Genomic DNA, 19,643 nt, shown 5'->3' with positions numbered 1-19,643 from the left:
TCTAAAGTCTGGACTTCTGTGGAAAGCGCAAGCCAGGTCAATGGCTGTGTCATTGGTCAACCCTGGGTGTTGGCGAACCCAATTACGGGTCGTGTTGGGTAGGGCGTCTAAAAATTGTTCCAAGACGATTACATCAAACATCTCTTCTCTGGTTTTTTCGGTGGGATGTAACCATCAACCAGCAGCATGTTGTACCCTGTAGTAGAGGGTACGTGGGTTCTCCTGTGGTTGCCACTTAGTATGGCGGAATTTGGACCGATAGCTCTCACTGTCAAGCCCTACCCTTTCTAGGATGGTCTTTTTGATCTCTTTATAGGGGAGAGTACCACTAGGATTGATTGTTTGGTATGTTGCTTGGAGATGCCCCGTTAGTAACGGGGCAATATATTGCCCCCACTTGTCTTCTGGCCAACTAGCCGTGCTTGCCACTCTTTCGAAATTAAGGAAAAAGGAGTCTGGATCTTCCTGGTCCTGATATTTTTGTAAGACACTGCTTGGTACTTTGGGATGCACCTTAGTGTGGGCTATTGTGTCAGTTAGTTTTCCTAGGGCTGTTTCATGGATTAGTTGGTTGTTTGCCATGATTGTGGCCTGGCTCTTAAGGGCTGTCTGTAGGGCCTCGCGTTCTTCTTGTGCTTCCTTCATCTGTTGTTCCCACATTAATTGGAGGTGTCGTTGCCCTTCCGCTAACTGCGCTATAACGTCCGCCATGGTGTGTTTTTCCTCCATTATGGGAGTCTTCCAGTTATCCCACTTCCGATACCACTTTGTCGTAGGCTGGCCGATATCAAGTACACAAGACTGATTGGATCTATAGGTAAGTATGGTTTATTTGTGTTCTACAGAGTACTTTATGGTGAGTAAGTCCGTGGTAGTTGGTTTCAGATGTCTCCTCCCGTCTTTGTGGACTAATCTCGTCTTCTTCTTTCTGTTCTCTCCATAGGCCTCTCGGGAAGCATGTGGGGACAGAAGAAGAATAGGCACAGTAAGTGTTTGAGTAAATCGCTCTCTTTTCCCTTCCTCTCTCTATTTCTCTCTCCTAGTCTCCGATTCTCTGCTCCCTCTTTTTTCCTTTCCCTGTCTTCCACTCTTTTCTCCTCTTTTCTTGCTTGCTCTTTCTCTCTTTCTTCCTTAGCCCTGGGTTCTGCTCTTTTCTTTCTTATTCTATCTTCTGTCTTTTCTCAGTCCTATCTGTTTGGGCTTTTCTTCTGGCTGTTTTCTCTTTATCTCCTGTATGTCTCTCCTCTTTCCCTTCTTCTTAGGCTCTTGAGTCTTCTTTTCTTTATATTTTTAGTTTTCTCTGTTTGGTCCTTCCTGCCGGTTGCTGACCCTGTTTCTTTCCTAACTGTCACCTGTTTTGTGCTCACAGTGCTTTCCCGTTCGTGTTTTCCCACCCTTTTCAATATACCTCCCGCCCAGTGCCCGTGCTCGTGTTCTTTCCCTGTGTACAAACTCCTCCTCCCCCTTCCCGACCTCCCGACCCGTCCCTAGCTCCGTACCTGGCTTGGCCACGCTTCTCTTGAAGCGTGGCGGGTCCTAGGCGTCTGCTTCCCGGGGCCGGCGGTCTTCGTCCCGGCTTGGGACCGTGAGGATTCTGTGTTCCAGTCAGGGTCTGTCCTCGGGGATTCCCGATGGTCGTAGACTCCTCTCCTCCTGGTTCCTTTCGAGCCTTTGGGTTCGCTCCGCTGCCGCTTCCTGGAAGTCTCCGCTCCGTCCAACCGGGCTCTTTTGGAACACCGGGACTTTCCCTTTTACATCCCTCGCGTCCCGTGGGTACAGTGCAGCACCAATCGGAAGGGCAGCCCTCTGGGTCGCTTCCGGGTCATCCCAAGCAGAGGTAACACTGGGCGCAATTGTGTGCGGTCTGATCGGTCCGACCCGTCACAGGGACCAACTTTCATGAGGGAGGGAACAAGCCAGACACCATGTTGGCACACAATTTATAAGCTTATCAGGCATGTGTATACATTAATGAAGCTAGAGACGGCACTGGCACCATACACAGCACCACCAAGGGTAAATTGCAAGCATTCTCGGCTTTCTATCAAACACTGTATGTAGCTCATCATAGCCTTCAGGAGGTAAGAGACACGTACCTGGACTGTATCACTCCCCCTAAACTTTCACTGAATCCCTTGTGTTGACAGATGATACCATCACCGCCGCAGCTATATTGGGCACCATTAACCAATTTAAACTTTCAAAGATGCCAGGCCCGGAGGGGTTGCTTCAACTATTTTTATAAGTGATTTTTATAAGTGATCAGCCCCCAGATCTTTCCTATCCTAACCGCCTCATTCAATGACCTGAACATAAGTAAGAGGTGTTCTCCGAATATGAGTGGTCTTTTACAGATTGATATCTGTCCTTCCTACAGGTCTATTTCTTTACATAATTTAGATCTCGAGCTCTTTGCCTTAATCATAGTTTTTCAGCTATTTAATTTACTTCCTGATCAGGGAGGCTTTATCTTCAAACAAGCAACCAGTGATAAAACTAAATAGGCCATACATATTATTAATATAGCCAAGAAGAATGGTAAGATGGCAGTGCTCATGTCACTTGAAGCTATGAAAGAGTTTGACAGAATGGACTGGGGTACGCTGTTTGCTGTCCAGAGAAAATGTTGTTTTGGTACTATGGACCTTCGTTGGATCACTGCCTCTGCTGCAATCTTCGGGTGAGAAGCAAGGTCAGTGGCCAAGCCTTGTGCTGTATACACACACAAGGGTCTTCGCCAGGGCTGCCCACTTATCCCACTCTTCTTTTTGAGCTTTAAGAACCGCTTCTACAGAAAACTGGCGATCACCCCAGGATACACGGCATTTCTTTCTGCTGTGACACATTTAAAGTGTCTGCCTTTATGGATGATATACTTCTCACCCTCACTGAGTCTACCCAAACTTTTACCCCTCCACTGGAGGAGTTCTGAGCTGTAGCAGGCCTCCAGATTAATGAAATCTGTATTTATGGTTTGGGTGGGGAGGTGGGGGCCTTGGGCAGATTCCCTGAAAAGCTAAATGTGATTTTGATGGTCCATGCATGATATCAAATATTTGTCAATCCAGTTGACACCTAGAGCCAGATTTAGAGTTTGGCAGATGGGTTACTCCATCACAAACATGACTGATGTCCCGTCCATAATATTGCGATTCCAATAGGATAAAATGGGATCGTAATATGGCAGACAGGATATCCGTCCCATTTGTGATGGACTAACCCCATCCGCTAATCTCTAAATCAGGCCCCTTGTATCCCAACGTGTGCCAGGATAAACTATAAACGTCTCTTGAGTAAGACCAAATTCACCCTGGCAGTGTGGAAAAAATCATGGACTCTCTGGGGTGGGACACCTAGCTGTGCTAAAAATGACACTGCTGCCAAACATTCTTTTTCTGGACCATGTCTCTCCCTCGTGGCAATGTGCATATCTTGCACCTAAAGGTGGCTTGCATGAATTACATTTGGGAATGGTGATCGAGAATTGCCTTAAAGACTTGCATGAAACACTTTAGAGAGAGAGGACTCTGTGTTCCCCACCTTCTACGTTATTGCCAAGCTGCACTGCTTCCCTATATGCTTGAATGGCTAAAAGGGGAAACAGACTAACAGTGGTGCTATGTGGACAACAATGTGGCAGCCAGGCTGTTAGTGGAGTTACTATGGGCCCTTTACAGAATCAGAGTTTGACTCCTTTAGGTTTCCCTAGTTACTTGGGCTATGCTTGAGGTCTGGGAATAAATTGCATGTTTTGGGGGATGGGGGAGGGGGCGTCACAATATCCTACTTTCTCCCTTCATGTCACTAATTAATAATATGGATTTTTCACTAGGAATGGCGACTTGTGACTTTCATATCCAGCTCTGATCAGATGAAGGTGTGCTTTAGCCTTTGGGAATTTTACTACAGAGGCAGATAGAAGTCCTCTGAGGAAATGAGACATGAGTACGAGATCCCTGAGACCAAACACTTCTGTTATCTATAGATTTGGCACTGTGTAACCCAGAGATGTATCCAACAAATTCTACTAAACCATTCAAAAACATCTTACAAAATCTTACGTTCCCTAAGCACCTTAGGTCATGTATACTGAGCCCTTGCATTACCCTGTGCCATGCAAGGTGATACAAGGCATTACAAGGGATGAAGTGAAATTTATTAAGTCATGCAAAGCCATCTTGCGTGGCTCTGCATAATTAAGTAAATCCAGAGCAACGCAAGGTAGTGGAAAGCACTGCCTGGGATCACTTTGTGTTCCATGGGGGGAGCATGGGCATTTTCATGCATCCACCCACGGATTTTGGCACATTCCCAGATTTACAGATAATTGTAAACCTGGGAATGCGTCCAAATGGTACGCCTTCCCAACAGAGGTGTAATGAGGAGAAATATATTTATTTCTCCTCTTTATTCCTTCCTCTATGTGTGGTAGACTCTGCAGCTTAGGGGAAAAAGAGGAAATGCTTCAAATGATTGTTTTTGGCAGGAAAGTGTCTCTCTTTGACAGAAAGAGAACATTCTACAAATGCAAATAGTTTCATACATGGTTCTCTGAATCCCACCACAGGGTAATGCTGAAACAATAGCCCTAACCATGCTCACCACAAGAGTATAGGCGCTGAAGAGAACAGTTAGTAAGAGGGTGTTTACTCTAAGATGGCAGCCAGATGATGACATTTTTGTTTCGAACATGCGGTATAGTCCTGCCGGTTACATGGCATGGTTTAAATTGTGGCGAGTTTGGTTAGCGTAAGTGCAAAGATTGGGTGAACATTGTTACGGCTGTTATTGGGGTCCAGAAAAGTAAGTATGTTTGAGTTTATGTTGTCATTTCAAGTAGTGACAAGTGAAGTTGCTATATGCTAATCGATTTGCACAATGTTGTCGTGGAGTGTTAGTAGCGTGCATCGCATACAATTTCAGTACACGTGTTCATCAAGGCATTCCAGTGTGCTGATCCATCATAAATGAGAGACACTATCTTATCCTTCGGGTGAAGGCATGGAGCACACATGGACATTGTTCTCTTACTAAAGTTTCGGCTTCACATTTCAGTTTACCACAGTTTGGTTAGGTAAGGTTTCACTTCGGGTGGGGATGGCACGGAGATACTATGAACTGGAAGGCTGTTGTGTGAGGGTATTTTGGCTTTGTGTTACGGGACGCACATAAGGAGTCTTGTCATTCCCAATCACAAAACAGGTGACTTCGAATATCTCTCTTGTATTCGGATGGATACACATGTGTATTTTTTTGTTTTTTGAAATATTTTTTAATTAACATTTTGCTGTTATACATATACGTTATGATTTGTGGTATCGTCTAGTTCTCCCTTCAGTATTTCGGGGTATTACAAGGTTCAAGAGGTTATTACATAATTCGTTACATCATTACTTTGCATTCAGATACTCTTAATTCAATCCTAGTAGGCCTCGTGTCTATACCTGTGAAACGTGTAAATGCCACACTATCAGTCTTTTTGTTTTCCCATAATTCTAAAACAGTCTTTAACTAATTTTAAACCAACTAATAATGTGATGGTACTTGTGTGGACCGGCGGTTGCACTTTCGGGGTTAGGACCGGGTTGATTCCTTTTGTGCTATTCGTCCCTATTAAAACAGTATCTCCTTCATGCCTTGCCCAACTCCATCTATCTTCGACCCCTCACCTTGTGCCCTTAGGCTTTATCTCCGATGCCTGTGGCGGTTTCCCTCCCATTGTTCGTTTAGGGTTAAGGTCCCCGGTTTGTTCCTTTCCAGTGTGGGTATTGTGTCTCTGTTTCCTTCTATTGCTGTCCCCCATTCAGTTCCTATGTCATTCACTCTGTAGTCATGTCTACTCCCTTTACTATCCCTTCCCATTTCATCAGTATCTCTTCCCAGGCTGGGGCAATGGGTGTTGGCAAATTACACGTTCTTCCTCTCTTTTCAATACCTGCAATTCAGCTCTAGACCATTTCTCCACCTCCCGCATCCACTCCGTCAATGTGGGGGGCCTGGGGGACTTCTGTCCCATTGCTATCAATCTCCTGTAGAGAACCAGAGCCAAGTCTACAAATCGACTCCTCACCTTCCCACGTGGCAGTCCCGTTCTAATACCCAGGAGGCACACAGTAAGTGATAGGGTCAATTCCTTTTCGATCACTCTAGTTAGATCTGCGAACACACTGCCCCAACCTCGTTGTATTTCGGGGCAATGCCACACCATGTGGTCAAAATCTGCATCTACGTTACTGCACCTGGGACACGTCCTGGGCTCTCCCCCATACTTTAAGAATAAGCAATGTGGGGTGAGGTACGTCCTGTGGGTATAATTATACTGGGCATATCTCAGCCTTTTTTTTTCTCGAGACCTCTTTAGAGTGCGCTAGTACCCTACTCCACTCTGGGTCTGTTATTTCGCATTCCAGGGATCTTTCCCATCTCTCTCTTAAAGGTTGCATTGGGTCAAGTGCCTCCTCTTGTTGGGCTCGGTACAAGTTTGTGATGCGGTGGGAATCGTCTCCTAGTGTCAAGAGGAGGTGTAATATTTGATGAGTAGTGGGTTCTGCATTCACTGTCTCCCAGTGTTCTCGTAAGTTATGTGTTAACGTCTGATATAGAAGAAATTGCCCTGGCGGGATTCCCTCTCTAACAACTAGGTTAGTAAAGGGTTTCAGCACCCCGTCTCGGAAAAGGTCACCCACCGTTTCCACTCCCGCTCTTTTCCAGATCCCGAGACCCGTGCCTATCAAGCCCTCTTCTCCCGAATCTATTAATAGCACGGTCAAAGGTAAAGCCGGAGAGCAAGGGGATCCCACCCCCACTCGTTTGGTGCACCTCCTCCAGTTTGATATGGCAACTTTCATCATCCTACTGTCCACCTGTTTGGCCACCTTCCTTTCAATCATTCGCGCTAGACCCAGTCCATACCCTTATCGCCGGTGGTGACCCATCTTTCCAGACATCCCTTCCCAGCGAGCCAACTGGCAACCCATTGCGGTTGACAAGATAGGTAATAAATCTCGAAGTCTGGGACCCCCAGTCCTCCCGATAGCGTTGGTCTACAGAGGGTCACGAGTGCAGTACGTCTGCGGCCATCGTCCCAGATAAGTTCCCTAAGTAATGTATTCAGTTCACGGAACCAGGTCGGAGAGATCAATATCGGTAGATTGGCAAAATAATAAAGGAGGCGGGGGAGCATAATCATTTTGGATAAGGAAATTCTGGCCATTATGGATAATTTTAGTGAGCGCCAGAACCCAACCGACGCCCTCAGGGAACGGAGCGCCCTCCCAATGTTTCCGTCCCGCAAATCCCCGATCTCATGGTATATTTGTATGCCCAGGTATTTTAAGGTGCATGGGGACCAAACCACGTCCTCTGGGCAAGAGGAGGGCCGCCCCAGGTTTTGTGTTAGAGGGAAGACACATGTCTTACTTCTATTAAGGTGTAGTCCTGATAATGCACCGAATCGGTCCAACATCATCAGGGCCCAGGCAAGATCCGACTCCCCATCTCTGGCATATATAAGATTGTCGTCTGCATACAGTGATATGATATGTTCTGATTGACCCCATCTTATTCCCCTGCCTACACCCCTGCATCGCATCTCAGCCGCAAGTGGTTCTATGGCCAGGGCGAACAGTAATAGTGACAGCGGGCAGCCCTGTCGCGTACCCCTATCAATCGGGTAAGTGTCCGATATCACTCTGCCCGTCCTCACCCTTGCCAATGGCGCCGAATACAGTAAATCTACCCATTTTATCCAGCTCTCACCCATGCCCATCCGATGCATCACTTTTCTAAGATAGTCCCATCTAATTGAGACGAAGGCTTTCTCAAAGTCTACTGCTAGCAGTACCCCCACCTTGGGTTTCTCTTCTTCTGGCATGTGCAAGATAGCGAATAAGCACCTCAGGTTCATGGAGGTACTGGGGTTCAGTACAAAGCCATTTTGATCTTTATGTACTAACCCGGTGATGTAACGTAATAATCTGTTGCCCAGGGTTTTACTAAGGATCTTAAAATCGTTATTCAGCATTGATAACGGGCGAAGGTCAGTCACTGAAACTTCCTTTGACTTCGACTTGGGTAGGGGGATTACCAGAGCTTCTCTCAATGAGTCTGGTAAAGCTCCTCGTTGCAGCGCTTCCATATACATTTCCACTAATTGGGGGGTCAATAGTGTGGAGTATTTCTTGTAAAAGTCCATTGGAAGCCCATCTGTGCCCGGGGTCTTACCTGGAGCCAACGGCTTAATAGCTTCTTGTACCTCATCTTCTGTTAGTGGGCCACCTACACTGTCTTGTTCCTCGGGTGGCAGTGTGGTCAGAGGAAGTGGACTCAAAAAATCATCCAAGTCATCCGCCTCAAGTTCCCCCGGGGCCCTATAGAGGTGAGAGTAATAATCCTTAAAGGCGTTGTTTATGGGTCCCGGTCTACATAGGCATTCTCCCCCCCTGTCATGCATGCATACTCGTAATGGGGGCATTCTCCCCCTCCGCTCTCACCAACCACGCCAGCATTCTGCCTGAGCGTCCCTCCTCCGCCTGGAGCGAAGCCCGGTACCTCCGGAGACTGTGACAACGAAGCTGCTCTTCCACTTGAGCATAGGACATTCGTGCCTGATCATACTTTTCCTGTTCTACTCCCCCCAGTCCCACTATTATGCTCCCCTCCATGCATTATCGTCTCCAAGTTATTTAATTTCCGTTCTAGGGTGCGCCTCACTCCAGCTGTTTGACTTAGACAGAAACCGCTGGTTGCCACTTTACGGGCCTCCCATTCCAGTGATCTTGAGGAGGCAGATCCCTTGTTAATTTTAATGTGGTCAGATAGGTATAGGCGCAGGGACTCTATGCATGCTTGATCTTCTAGTGAGCCAGGGGTCAATCTCCATGTTGGGACGGGGGGTCTGTCCAGTGTCACCCTCCAGGTGACCAGTAGGGGGTTATGATCTGATAGTGTCCGAGCAAGGTATTCTGAACGAGTCATGCCCTGTGCTAATTCCGCTGTGCACACTACTCTATCTATTCTAGTAATCACTTTGTGTATTCCCGAATAGAATGAGTAGTCTCTATCTGTGGGGTGCTGTTCCCACCATACATCTATAAAGCCCCATGCCTTCATCCACTCCCTTAAATGTTTCGCTACCCTATGTGTCGCTGCACCTGTAAGTGGTGGGGAGGAGCGGTCCAAATTCACATCTAATACTCCATTGAAATCTCCTCCTATTAATATCCCCCGAGCTGTTGATATGTGAGGCGGCTCGACAGTTGTGTTATAAAGGGGACTTGATCCTGATTGGGGGCGTACACACTGCCCAGCACAATTGGGGTTCCATTAAGCCTCCCCTCCATGATCACAAACCTTCCCTCACGGTCTACTTCTTTGGATATTAGTTCAAAGGGGACCCCCGCACGTATCGAGATCAAAGCGCCCCTAGCGTATGCTGAGTAGCCAGTAGCAAACACTTGCCCTCTCCATCTGCGTCTTCATTTCTCTACCTCTCCCATGGTTAAGTGGGTCTCCTGAAGCATTGCCACTTGTACCCCCTTTGTTTCAAGAAGGACAGTATTCTATGTCGTTTGGACGGGGACCCCATACCACGTATATTCCGTGTTAGTATGTTATGTTCCGTCATGGACATGTCTTATTAGCGTTACCCATTGCCAGTCCCCGCGCTGCTTACATAACCCCCTTCATTCTGAGTGCGTGTCTAAGATCCTCTCTCCAACCCGTCCAGTGTACCATCAAACTTTGTAACTGTAAACCCCAAATCCCTCTCCCAGGGCGCCTTGTAAACAGAAGGTTGCCCAGCAAACTTTGCAACAATGCAACATATTGAACAAAGTATCTGAGATTCTCGCCAGTCTAACTGGTTGGGCAAGAATTCAGGTGGGGGGGACACGTCCGGAGGGGCCGCATAAATATTCAAATCACCTCACCCCAGGGCCAGTGCACCTCTTCTATTATCCAAGTTCGTCTGATGTCTGAGGGGTCACCCTCGGGGCTCTCAATGAAGATTCCGAGCATCCTATGGAGGACACGGCCGTGTCGTCTGACTCCACCCCAGAGACCCCCGGAGGGACGCCTCTCTGCTCAAGGATGCCACCGCTTCCAGGGCCGCCTGCCTTCCGATCTCTTTCTGTGTCTGCGTTGGCATCCCCCGGGAGCGGCCTCCGTTTCTCCATCTCCTCGGTTCCCTGTGCCTTCCGTTCTCTTCGGTATTGACCCTTGTCCTCTGGGATGATTGACCCCCTTGGGCTTTAAGCCATTCCCACACTTCCTCCGGTTTCTGAAAGAACAGAGATTTACCCTCGTGCATTACTCTCAGGCGAGCCGGAAAGAGGAGTGAGTACTGGATCCCCTCCGCTCTGAGGGCCTTCTTGACTGCCATATATGAGTTTCGCTTGACCAGGACCTCAAACGTGAAATCCGGGAACAACGTCACCTCTCTGTTCGCCACTCTGAAGGGGCCCGCCTCCCTCGCTCTCTGGAGTAGGGTGTCTCTGTCTCTGTAATGCAGTACTCTGGCAATTACCGCTCTGGGCGGTCTGCCCGGGGCGAGGGGTCTTGAGGGTACTTGGTGCGCTCGTTCAAGTGTGAAAAACGGGGTCAGGCCCTCAGGTGCCACCACCGTGCGCAACCAGTCTTCCAGGAATGCCACCATGTTCGTCCCCTCCGGTAGACCCACTACACGCACATTATTCCTTCAGTTTCTCCCTGCCGCGTCCTCCGCTCTCTGTTCCAGTCGCTTCACTCTGTCGCTAAGGCTTTCTACAGTGGCTGTTAGTTCTCTTTGCTTGGGAGTAATGTCTGCCAGTGTTGTCTCCGTCTCCTTGACTGTGTCTGAGAGTTTCTGATGATCTGCTCTCAAGAGTCCCACCTCCACTGCTACTTGATTAATATCATGCTGCAATGTGGCTTTAGTGTCCTCAATTGCCTCAAGGATTTTATCAAGGGTATCCTGGACTTTCGTTTGCAATAGGTTCTGAGAGTCCCCCTCTTTGAAGTCAGTAGTTGTCAGACGCTCCATGGTTTTGGTCTTGTGTCGATTTTTGGATGACATCAGGGAAGCTGTGGTTTACTTTGACCGTGATAAAAGAGTGAGCCGCTCCGTTACAGTCCGTGCGGGTTTAGAAGTCTGTCCCTCGTCGTTCTCTTCGGCATATGGGATCAGGGCAGCCCAACCATCCAGCACTAGCTCTGCCCATTCAGAGAGTTCCCTCTCACCTAGTTCTCTCTCTCAGGGGGCTTCGCAGGCTTCGCTGCTGCCTTTTTCAGCTCCACGTCATGGTCTTTGCTGCCATTGGCATCCGGTATTACCTTGGTTAAGCACAGAATAGCTCTCGGAGCGATAGCTGCAATTCTAGGTCTTCCCTATGTTCTTCTTCACATTGCTCGCAATGCACTACCTCTTCTCCGTGCAGCAGGATGGGTCCCACTCCACCGCTACTCTCCTGCGGCCCCACCGGAGCAGGGGCTCTCAGCCAGTGTCTTCCGTTCCTGGTCAATGCGCTGCCACCACGTGCGTCAAGGTTACCTCCTTTGCCCTTGCCAGGGCACTGTCCCAACTTTCAGATGCCAGCTTGATCGCCTCTATGAGGGCCGGTCTCCCATCTCCACACTGTTCTGCCCGTGCTCCCCGCCACTGCCTGTCCATCTCCATACAGGGGGCCTCCCAAGTGGCAGAACACAGTTGCTGCAGGGTTGCCCCGGTGGCAGAGGGCACTTCCACACATCCTCTGGGGCCAGACTCTGTCTCCCGCTCCTCGGAGACTCTCCTTGTTGGGAGGGGGCCGGGTCCGCCCTCCGTTGTTTCACCGGCGCGCGGGGGTGCCACTCCTCATCGTTCGAAGCGTGTCCTTACTCGGGCCTGGTCCTGTCCCCCCCCCCCGTCCTCCACAGCCGGGCGCTGAGCCACCCGCCGGTCCGGGCCGTCACTCCGCCCCCAGCCGCAGTGCCGGCCGCGGGCCCAGCCAAGCCAGACCAGCCGCGTCCTTAATTCTCATGGAAGTGTCTTCACTTTAGTCCCCGGCTCCGGCGCCAGCCGCAGGTCCAGCGAAGTCGGCCAGCCTGCACTTCCCAGATTTCAGGGTCGGATCCCCACGTGGTTCTCCTGGGCTCAGCCCCCTCAGGTACTGGCCTTAGGAGCCGATGGGCCAGGGGTACGAGCAATATCAACGGATTAATTGTAGGCCCCTCCGGAGCCGAGCGCTTAAGCGTGCGCCATTTTAGCTGCTTGGCCACGCTCCCCCACACATGTCTATTTTGATTGTATCATTTTTGGTTTTACAGGAATTACCACAGAGGAAGGGCTCAGAGGCCCGAAACACCTTGGGGTTAGATGAGAGTGGCATTTGTGGATAATGTTAAAAGAAGGATTCCTTGTTTCATTCTTTCAAACAATCAAAGTTACAATGTGACCTTTTTTAGTGCATTGATTATTCAGAGAAATATTCTAAAAAAGTAATAATAAATTTCAACGAAAACAAACTCTGAAACCACATGTTTAATATACTATTCTTTAAGATTCAAAATGGTGGGAGTCTGTGGTTAGAAGTATCAATGAGAAGCTTGCTTTTCAAATACCCTGCACAACATCTATACAACATGTCTTTACAACTTCAAAACTGCCTAAATTTGCAGAACGAAGGCTACTTTTTTAGCTATCTTATTTGCTAATGGGGGCCACTTTTATTGTAGTGCCCAAGCCTATTTTCTATTCGGCCTTGGCAACTGGGAGGTAGAGGGGCTGTTTGCTTGCTTTCCTTGTATAGGTGGTTGTGCCATCTCTAGAGACTCGAGCATTTCATCTCAACACATAGCTCTAGTCATCTCATTTATACACTAGCGAAAAACACTGCAAACTGGGCTGTCTAGATGTAACCCAGCGTCTGTCTCTATGGGGTGTTATTTAGCTTCTTAACAACAATTTTGCCTTACTCTATAAAATAACCCATTTTAAGAGCATGATGACAGTTTGTGATGTGAAGGCATCATAGTATCACTTCACATCCTTTCCACTGGTATGATCTGCTATGGAAAGCAATACAGTATAAACCCTGGCTTTTAAAGACGGCAATCTTTCAGCAGTGGGGAGGGCAACTCCCTACCTTTATTCAAACTATTCAGGACAAGTTGTTAAGCCCTCAAAATAATATAGAAGCGATTCTGAAAGAAAAAAATACACATAGTGGAACTCTTTCCAGGTATAATTAAAAGGATGACTTGAGGGGTATCTCAATGTCAGAAGCTGTTCACATTCCAATGAAGTTCTGACTATGTGGCCACCAAGCTGCACAACGTATTAAAACAGCAGGCTTTCAACTGGACATAAATAGAAGATGTAATAAGAAGCAATAGTGTGGAATGAAAAAAGGAGAGGAAAAATATTTGGTTGCTAGCATTTCGTGCTTTGATATGTGTATAATGTAATTGAATTGCAGATATGCGTTTTATTGGACATAACTCATGTCACTGAGGTAACTAATGAAACATCAGATGGACCTTTTTGTCTTGAGCACTTTTTGGAGCAGGTGCATCCTCAAAAGGTCTCTCAGCTATGCCTTGTGGTCATACTCTGTTGTGCAACATTTCTAAAAAGGTCATCTTTAAAATAAAATATATATTTGGGAATTTATTACCAATGGATGTTTTGGCACTGTAGCCACATACACTATAAAGCAAAACCTACCTGGAGCACCTGAGTTCAGGAGACTTTACTTCAAAAATCTCTATTTGGCTCAAACAATTTGACCATAAACTAGCACAATAATATACAACAGCAGTAATTTAAATAGAGCCATAATTTGTACAATCTAATCATATTAGGTCGAATAAAACAAAGAACAACCATACCTTAAATTAAATACAGTATCAATAAAAAGAATCCATATCCATCTTCCATACTATCAGCTAAAATGTAATATTTTTCCCATTCCAACCACTCCCCAAATATATACAGCAATACAAACACATAAAAAGGCCCAGCAGTGCACACAAACATCTGAAAAGGGCAATGTAAATCCTGTTGATATTTGCTAGAGAGGATGTTTCAAGCAGTATTCCTTTGGCACATCATAAAAACAGCACAGTAAGAAAATGCGCTAAATGATTTGTGATTAAAAAAAAACGAAAATTGATACATTTCCTAATACGAACTGCTCTCCATATATGTGAAGCATTAAGCAGCATAAAAAAAGGATCCACGAGTGCATACAGAAATCTTAGAGCAGCATTATAATCCATAACATTATTTGATTTAAAAAAGATCTCAAATTGTATCTCCCTAGCACATCATAAAAACTACAAACTAGGATAAAGTTTTCAGGCTTAGCCCAGATTCAGCCCCAGAGCAAGATCAGCTTTAGTGAAAATAAATCCTCCAAAAAGGTTATCTCTTTGTGAGCAATATAAGTCAAAGCAAAGGTACAAATACAAAGCAGATGCTTAAGAAAGGCATTCTACTCAATCTGAAGAGGCATATTGCCCCATAGGCCCCCTCCATACATAGCACCTGACAAAGCTTTGACTTTGTAGCTGTTAATTAATTTGTTTAACTGCCTATTTTGCAGTGAAACCTGAAAACACCCTTGCACACTCTGCTCATTTTAAAGCCAGCGTTTTGTACATGATTAACCCATAAACCATTATTAGAAAATAAAATCCCCAAATAATTAAATGGGTCAACCCATACAGTATGAGAATCCTTAAAGTGGAATGTTCTGCACTTCTGGATCTTTTTGCCACATATTATCGTAAATGTCTTAGCATTGTTAATCTTCATCCATAAAATCAACGAAGGTATCCATCAGTCTCTGCAGGCTGAAGGCAGTTCTTGACATCAGTACTGTATCAATCAATCAGGGGTCTTGTATAGGGTGACTTGTGACCCGAGGGGTTTCCAGGTGCTGGTGGGTTGCTGCAAGCCTCGTCTGGAGGGTGATGGCGGTTGAAGAGCCAAGTCTTAAGCTGCATTCTGAAGTCCGTCAGAGAAGAGGAGGTGCGCAGGTGGAGAGGGAAGTAGTTCCAGGACTTGGCGGCGAGATGGGAGAAGGAGTGACCTCCGAAGTGGTTGCAACAGATACAGGGGAAGTGGGTCCGGATGAGGGAGGCTGAGCGGAGTTATCTTGTCGGTCGGGGAATGTGAAGTAGTTGTTGATGTAGGTGGGTCTGGAGTTGTGCAGGGCTTTGTGTGCAGGCGTGAAGACCTTAAAGAAGCATCTTTGATGGACGGGGAACCAGTGGATAGCCCTGAGGTGAGGAGTGATGCTGGTTCTTCTGGAGAGGTCGAGGATGAGTCTAGCTGCCGTGTTCTGGATGGTCTGGCGGTGGCTCAGGAGTTATTTCATCGTTCCAGCATAGAGCGTGTTGCGTAGTCCAATTGGCTGCAGATAAGGGCCTGAATGACTGTCTTCCTGATGGAGATGGGGATCCATCGGAAGATCTTGCAGAGCATGTGGAGGATGTGGAAGCAGATGGAAGAGACGGCATTGATCTGTTGCTTCATGGTCAGTTGGGTGTCCAGGATAATTCCGAGGTTGCTTGTGTGGCTGGGGGGGGCCGAGGGAGGTGGGCTACCACGTGTCGTCCCAGGAAGAGGGCTTTTTCCAGAAGATGAGGATCTCTGTTTTGTCTGAATTGAGCTTGTGGCAGTTGGTCTTCATCCAGGTAGCAACGTCACTCATGGTGTTTTGGAAGATGGTTGTTGTGGTGGCGGCATCGTCAATAAGGGATAGGAAAAGCTGGGTATCATCGGCGCAGGAGACAATGTTGAGTCCGTGGGTGCAAGCAATGTCTGCTGGCAGTGTCATGCAGGTGTTGAAGAGGGTGGGGCTGAGGGATGAGCCCGGGGGAACGCCGCAGATGAGGTCTTTGGGTGTGGAGACGAAGGGTGGTAGGTGGATCCTTTGTGTTCAACCAGAGAGGAAGGAGGAGATCCAGTTGAGTGCATTGTCTTGGATGCCGATGCAGTGGAGTCTGGTGAGGAGAGTGTGGTGGGAAACAGTCAAAAGCTGCCCATAAGTCGAGGAGGTTTCTGATGTTGGTTGCTGCGATCGGGGCGGTCTCGGTGCTGTGATTCAGCCGGTATCCAGATTGGGACGGGTCCATCAGGTTGTTGACCTGAAGGAGTTGAGGTTGGTGGGGGTCTTGTTGGAGCGCAAGTGTCTCTCTAGTTTCTTGCAGTGATAGTTGAGGGTCAGACGTTCTGGGGTGAACCACCTGTTTGCCTGGTGGCTTTGCTGCTGGTTGGTGTCGGCGCCTTAGGAGATTCAGGTGGTGAAGTTTTAATGATGAGGTCCGGTGTACTTGCGGAGATGGGTCTGGATTCTTTGAGGGCAGAGATCCAGGGGGGTTTCATGACTTTTCCCCAGTTGTGGCGTGGAAGGCTTCTGACTGTGCATCAATGGTGAAGCAGACGATGTTGTGGTCTGTCCAGGTTACCTTGGTGTGGGAGAATTTGGCTTAGCACTAGTGGAGAAAATGGGGTCTAGTGTGTGTGCTGCGCTGTGCGTGGTGGTGACCAATTGTGAGAGGCCAATGATTCTCATGTTTTGAAGGAGCGAGGTGGAGTTGACGTCATCTGGGTCTTCAAGGTGGAAGTTCAGGTCCCCTAGGAAGAGGTAGTGGCTGAAGTGGATAGCCAGGGGGGCAATGAAGTCCGAGCTGGAGTTGCAGAAGCTGTGGCGGAGGCAGGAGATCTGTTGGTGAGAGTTCCTTCATTGGTGGTTTTGGCATCAGGTTTGATCTGGAAGTTGAGATGTTGCAAGATCGATGTGTCATTCGAGGCAGTGCAGCTGAGGGAGTTCTTGTGGATGATGGCGATGCCTCTGCAGTGTATGTTGGGGCAGTCGTGGTGCGGAGTTGAGTAGCGCACATTGTAGTTGTGGCTTGTGACCGGGAGTCTTCTGGGTGGTAATTGTGGTGGTTCCTATGTTGCTGGAGAAGTGGCATTTGTGGCAGGAGAAGGGGCCTTCTGTGGATTGAGATGCTGCAATGCTGCAGTTGGTGTTCCAGGTCTTAGGTATGAGGTTTCAGATCTTGTCGGAGGAGGACCGGTGGCGGGCTGCAGATCCAGGCGTCCTGGCGCTGGGCCTGGTCCAGGCACGGACGGGGCAGATGGGCTTGTGTTTGGTGTGCATTTGGCACACCCGATGCCTGGGTGTGCAGCGACTGCCATTAAGTAGATCCTGGGGGTGTAGGGCTCAGTGGGAGGAGGGCATAAGGGATACACAGTAGAAAAATAGCAGGAAACAGGTGGCCGGGGAAAGTTACACATAGGAGCAAAACTAAGTTACACTAAGCCAGCAGTGACTACGAGCAGACAAATGAATGAGGACTAACAGTAGTGGGCGGCGGGGACATCTATGCGCAGGGAGCAACAATAAGCAAACAAAAGCAACACTAAGCCAAAAACAAAGCCAACAGCAATGATGAGCAGACTAGTGGACGAACGGATGGGGACTAACAATAGCAATGACAATCTTGGGAGACAGGAGGCACCACAACGCATCAGACCTGGGGAAGCTCAGCACAGAGTGAGCTGCAGCTGGGGGAACAGGGCTCAGCATAGAGTAACACGGGGACTGAAGAGCAGGCAGTGATAGGTGTCAGCCTGTAGAGCTCTAGGGACATAATCAACCCCATTAATGTATAATGAAAATAAAAATGGGGCCAAAACACAGCTTTATCTGATTCCTCTCTTGATTTTAAATGATTGAGTACATTTCACATTCAGACCAAAACGTACATTGGTAGACAGGCTCCGATACAGTTTGGATAGAAAAATAACAATATTCTCAGGTGCCCCAAGTGAAAAAAGTGTATGCCACAGAATCAAACGATCCACCAAATCAAATGCACACATATAGGGCACCTGGGTTAAAATTAGTGTATTTCCCAATTAGCAAGTTCAAGTTTTCACACTGTTCTACTTTCCCAAAACCACTCCTAAAACCATATTGGGCTAATCAAAGGATAGAATTATAGGTGGCCCACTTTTCTAATCTTTGTAAAGGGACTGTACCCATCAATTTTTCGGAAGAATCCAGGTGGGAAATGGGGCGATAACACTTCGGCTCAAAACCCCTTCTTGGAAATAGGCACTATGATAGAATTGACCGAACCGGAGTGATCATGCCCTCAGCAGCTGCATTAAGCACATGAGTAAGGATGGGGCCCCACAACTCACTTATTGCCCTAAAGACATAAACTGGGACACAATCTGGACTGGGCGCTTCACCCCTACACTACAGTCTAGGGCAAGAAGGACCTCCTCCAAAGTCAATTCCAAGGGTCTACTACAAGTTTGCTTGACTTTCGTTCCTATATCCCATGATACAGAGGCAAAAATGCTTGAAAAATTATCAACCCATGCATTGAGGGGCAAGTGTGAGATAAATTCTTGAGCAGTATCATCGTTTAGAAAAGGGGCATTGACAGTGTTTCAGAACAGAGTGGCATTGTTGGTCTCAACTGCCAGGGCCAAATTAGACCATGCCTCTTCCATGAGTACCTTTTTCCTAGTGGTTAGCACCAAGTTATAGCCCTTTCTTAGGTGCTTAATGGTGAGTTGATCCTTAGGTGACCTATGAAAAGGAATCCATAGCAAGTTGGCTGCCTTAGCCCAAGAGTTCAGGAGACAAACAGCATTTCACAGGAGGAGAACTGTAGTTTCAAGCAAAACTATGTGGTGTTTGAGGATTTGGTATTTTAGTACATTTTCCACATAGTAATCTACTGAAGTAGTAAATTCTTTCATAAATGACAATTATAGTTCATTAGCTGGTAACAACTGTGATATCTGGCCTTCTTATTGCTGCCCCAGACATGTTGTTTACCACACCTATATATACCATCAGTAAGAAGTTAACACTGCGGTATCCTGTGGACAGAATATGCAGGTGCACATGTAGCCTGTTTGAATTGAAGGGGCTCTGTAGCATGGGTGAAAGCTCAACAACGACAGAACAGATTGATTACACAGAGTCTCCTTCATCATCTCTCTGACAAATAACCTGCCATCGTCAGTCACCGATGTGACTCGATGCTCATCAGGAAAAATTAGCTGCCCTCTGCAGGAAATGATTACAACTGTCCAGGGCTCACCTTGCAGATGTATAGAGAGGTTTTTGGAGTTCAGTGTCACAGGCAACTGCACAGATAGGGAGAAGGAAAACCCTCATCTAATCAATGTTTTGCACACAATGAGACCCCCTAAGACTCCAAATTAGTTGTCAAACTTCAAAATTACAGTAAAATGCAATGGCCTGAAAATGCCAGACATGACTTGTTTAATGTTTTGCACAGTCCCAACAGGATTTTTCTTTTTTATTTCAACCAACAAGGAGATTGAAGTGAGTGAACATGTGAGGTGTTAGTCCCTTCTTGTGAGGTTGTATTATTGAGAGTCCCCTATGAAGAGTCTTGAAAAATGTGATGTGGGCGCCAGATCTATTCTTAGCAGCAAACACTTTAAGTGATGATGTACAAGGACTAATTCAACATAAGTACAGAGCAATGCTCTGTCCTTGTTTACATATGTAGTCGCTATTGAGTGGTGCTTGCAGGTTCATGATGTGTGTGTGTGTGTGTGTGTGTGTGTGTGTGTAAAAGGACCAGCCGTTGTATTATGGGGACCGATCCTCATAGTGTGT

At 47.3% G+C, this 19,643-nt stretch overlaps 1 long non-coding RNA gene across 1 annotated transcript in view; it reads right to left on the bottom strand.

The window, feature by feature from the left end:
* Positions 1-830: 830 nt before the first annotated feature.
* Positions 831-19,643, bottom strand: part of LOC138283395 (uncharacterized) — a 31,258-nt gene continuing 12,445 nt past the window's right edge. Inside the window, exon 3 of the long non-coding RNA XR_011201234.1 lies at positions 831-1,894. This is a non-coding gene — a long non-coding RNA (uncharacterized lncRNA). The remainder of the gene's footprint in view (positions 1,895-19,643) is intronic.

Source organism: Pleurodeles waltl, chromosome 3_1 (assembly GCF_031143425.1).
Source record: "Pleurodeles waltl isolate 20211129_DDA chromosome 3_1, aPleWal1.hap1.20221129, whole genome shotgun sequence".
In the NCBI taxonomy this organism is placed as follows: domain Eukaryota; kingdom Metazoa; phylum Chordata; class Amphibia; order Caudata; family Salamandridae; genus Pleurodeles; species Pleurodeles waltl.
Note: the sequence above shows the minus strand (reverse complement) of the source record. Positions and strands in the feature narration are given on the sequence as shown.